We start from the raw sequence: 4,746 nt of genomic DNA on the forward strand, positions 1-4,746 counted from the left end.
TCCTAAAAAAGAGGTGAACTCGAGTTCATGTATAACTTTATTCACAATTACACTCGTTACCCCTATGGTAAGTGTAATGGTCGACCTAGTGAATACAAGTTAATTATAATCTTAATTGTCTTCCCTTTCTACTCGAAACTATCCATCCCAGATCAATTGCTTTCTTAGACATGCACTACATTGTCGAATGAATCATAGCTATTAGTGACATGCTAAAGTAGCAACACTGATCGATACTTCAAGAGACAAGAAACGTCAAAGGGTATTTCAAAGGAAAGACCTTTTGGCTTTATGGGTCTTACACAATGAAGAAGCGGGGTGTTACACCACGGAAAATTTCCCCTTAGCATACAGTGAATAGACTAACGAAAGGCATGATGTATACGATGTTTTGAAAAGTAAGAAATAGCCTTTAATGGTCCTAATTAAGATTTTCAAAGACATTGGAGGTAGGAGACGAAAGTTGCTAAGAAAAGCGAGTCATAAGTTGTGTGTCGGGCAAGAATTAGGAGTATCGAATTAATGAGGGTTTAATGACGTTTTGGAGAAGAGTTATAACGACCCTTAGATTGTTAATGAAGTGCTAAACAAGTGTTAAGAAGGTTCCATAAGGATCGGAGATCAAACGAAGTGATGAAAATAAGATCAGTGGACTGACGGATTATACGGCTAATTATACGGACCGTATAATGTTATACGGACCGTATAATGGACCGCAAAACCATCACAGTGAAAATCCCTCACTGGTGGGATTATACGGTCAGTTATACGGATCGTATAAATTTATACGGACCGTATAATGGTCACAGAGAAGAGGAACTGAAGGGTCAATTCCACGGTCACTTATACGGACCGTATAAATTATACGGACCGTATAAGTGTCCGTATAATTGCCTGACGGGATCAGGTTTTAAGTTATTAAAAGGAGACCCAAGTCATTTTAATTTATTTCATTTTCATTCCACACAAGTCAAGAACTCTCTAGAATATTCTCTACACTTCATCCACAAAAATCCAAAGGAAATTGATGATCAACTTCATCAAACCAACAAGAATCAAGAGTGTGAAACCCATTAAAGTCATCTAAGTCAAGAAAATCCAAGAGAAGTGAACTAGGGTTTTGGTGTAAGAAGAGTATTGCCACTCAAGGCTCGTTCCTACACTACCTAAGGTGGGAGAGTTTTATGATCTTGTCATATTATTTGAAGTATTGGAAAGTTAAAACACTTGGATTGTACTAGAACATAGAAAATGGGTCATAAATGTGGGAATAGTGCTATTGTTGAGTAGTAGTTTGGAATGAATCATGAATATGGATATGTTGTGATTGTAAGTAGATTATGAATGAAATTTAAAACATGGAATAAGCATTATACATGAAAGAACGTAATAGTGAATTATGACCATGATTATGGGGAATTTGAAGTGAAATTGTGAAATGTGGATAATGTACATAAATGATGATTGTTATTTATGATATTGTGATGGTTGTTATAAATGTTTAGGAGTGGATATGGAATATGGAGGAAGTCGTATAAACAAAGGAAATGCTGCCCAATTTTTTCTAGCTTTAGTAAGCACATTCTTGTAATTATATAGCTAATGTCGATACGAATTCTCTTGAAGGAAAAACGTGTGCATTAAAGGAGAACGAGCAAGCGATAGAATAGTTAAATGACAAAGGTATGTGAGGCTAGTCCTTTATTTATAAGGCATGAATCTTATGGCATGATTTTCCTCCTTCTTCATGAATGTCCTATCTTCAAGAAAACTTGATTATGAGTAGCTATATGAGATAAGCGATACGATATGAGCACGATAAAAATGATGATGAACTTAAGTCTAAAGATGCTATAGTCCATGATATGATGTTCCTATAAAGCTAATGATGCTATCTATAATCCATTGATGTTGATCATTATATACACTCACCTTATATGCTAATTCCTTCAAGGTGAGGCAGAATGCTTATGAATGCTCCATAATGAAGTCGGGGGGTCCACGACCTTATGTCACCCAGATAAAGTATGAATATCTATGAGTTTCTATGCATGCATTATCAGGAGTATATTATGATGAGTACATTATGATGATGTCACACCGCGCCCCTACGGCCGGGCAGTCATGGCAAAGGCGGGCAGCTATACACCATGGCCAGATGGCATGGGCAGACACCACTAGTGGGCGGCATGAGATGGTACCCCGGACGCGGGAGGCCTGGACGCAGGCTAATGCTATTGATTATCACACCGCACCTATATGGTCGGATAGCTTATATATTTATGCACATAAGATATGATGATGATTATGACAAAGAAGTCAAAGCCAGCATGCATTATTTCCCTTATGATTCACGATCCTACAGATTGCTCCCCATTTGATGCTCCTTTATTTCATTGATGTTTCATTTTTGTTTATGCCTTGCATACTCAGTACAATGTTCGTACTGACGTCCTTTTCCTTGGACGCTGTGTTCATATCCACAGGTAGACAGGGAGACGGTGCAGATCCATAGGAGCTATCAGCAGATTTACAGGAGCCCTTCTTTATTCCGGAGGTGCTATTTTGAGACGATTTTTGTGTACATATATTTTGGGCACGACGGGGGTCTGTCCGTCCATATGTCTATATATATATATATATATATATATATATATATATATATATATATATATATAATATATATATATATATATATATATATATATATATATATATATATATATATTTCATGTATATATGTATATATATATATATATATATATATATATATATATATATATATATATATATATATATATATATATATATATATACGTATATATATATGAAAGATCATGGAGACCATATTACCCACAACCGCGCATCTACGAGCCTCTACTAGACTAGACATATGGACGGACAGATTTGATAGCCGAAGGGCTTATGTATATAAAGTAAATATGTTTCAAATGTTAGTAGTTTTCCATGATTATGAGCACAAGAGTATGAATAAAAGCAGATGAGTAATAGAACGAGTGGTGCTCGGTGGTTAGCCCCGGGTGCCCGTCATGGCCCTAGTCGGGTCGTGACAGAAGTGGTATCAGAGCAGTTCAGTCTTAGGAAGTGTCTACGAGCAGTGTCTAGTAGAGTCTTGTTTATGGTGTGTTGCACGCCACGCTAATAAACAAGAGGCTACTGGGCATCTAGGAAAAATGACCATTTTTCTTTTTATGAGATTGTGCGATAGAGTCGTGCATAAGCTTTTATCCTCCCTAATGGTGTGTTGTGATTTCAGAGATGCCGCCAAAGGGAAAACCTAAAGCCACCCAGAAGGGCAAGACTACGATGAAAAGGCGGGCAGAAAGAGAACCGTCAATGAATATAGATGAGGGTGAATCACACCATGAGGCTCCATCTAATGCCTCCACTACTCCGCCTATTGCAGAAGAACAAGAAGGGGCTTCAGCTCCAGCTCCTATGCCCCCAGTTCCTCCACCGGCTACTTCGGGTCAATAAGTGACCGAGGCCATTCATTTATTGACACAGTTGGTTGCCGCCCAGGAACAACGGCAAAATGCGGGCCCAAGTGATCGGTCAGCTAGTACTAGAGCCCGTGACTTCATGAGTTTAAATCCTCCGAAATTCTTTGGGTCGAAGCCGGATGAAGAGTCGCAAGGCTTTATTGATGAAATGTTGAGAACATTGCGGATTATTCATGCCTCCGAAATTGAATCCATGGAGTTGGCGTCTTATAGACTCTGGGATGTGGCTGTATTATGATATAATAATTGGATAGCGTCGAGAAAAGAGAATGCGCCTCCTCCCGTTTGGCAAGAATTCGTAGATGCTTTCATTCGCCATTATTTGCCACCCAAGGTCCGCCGAGCTAGAGCGGATAGATTTTTAAATTTGAAGCAAGGGAATATGAGTGCCCGGGAGTATAGCCTTCAATTTAACTCATTGGCTAGATATGCCCTGACTATGGTGGCCGATATGGGAGATCGGGTGCATAGGTTTGTGAGTGGCTTAGGGTCACATTTGTTTAAAGATTGTTTGACGGCTTCGTTGCAAGATGGGATGGATATTTCCCGCATTCAAGCCCATGCCCAAAACCTAGAAGGACAACAACCTCCGCAAGGGGTGATCGTGATGTTGATAGAGGGCAAAGCAAAAGGGCCAGATCTGTGGGCTCAGCCAGCGATTATAGAGGGGGATCAAGGCAGACACATGCTAGATACTCAGGCCAGTCGGTGACTAGTGCACCTCCCTGATTTACAGGTAGGAGATCTGATCGCTCCTTCCGTTCAGGACAGGGTCAGAGTTTGAGGGCCTCAGGTTCACAGTTTTGGGGAGACTATAGACAGAGGAGACCTCAGACAGAGGAGACCTCCGGTGCCGCGATGCAGTCAGTGCGGTAGATTACACTCCGGACAGTGCCGCCAAAGTTCAGATGCTTGTTATACTTATGGTCAGGTAGGGCACATGATGAGAGATTGCCCATCGATGAGCGGTAGCGTTGGGGTCCAGTCTATAGGATCAGCGGCTGGTTCTTCTTAAGTACGCCCGGTATGGCAGACTCCCCAGATTCCAGCAGGCTGAGGTAGAGGCCGAGGGGGAGTATCTACTTCAGGTGCCACTCAGCCCCGCATGTATGCCTTAGCCGAATGACAGGATCTTGAGTCCTCCCCAGATGTGGTTACAGGTACATTGTCCGTATTTTCTCATGATGTGTATGCATGGGTAGATCTGGGTTCCACACTGTCT

This window comes from Lycium ferocissimum, chromosome 11 (genome assembly GCF_029784015.1).
Source record: "Lycium ferocissimum isolate CSIRO_LF1 chromosome 11, AGI_CSIRO_Lferr_CH_V1, whole genome shotgun sequence".
Classification (NCBI taxonomy): domain Eukaryota; kingdom Viridiplantae; phylum Streptophyta; class Magnoliopsida; order Solanales; family Solanaceae; genus Lycium; species Lycium ferocissimum.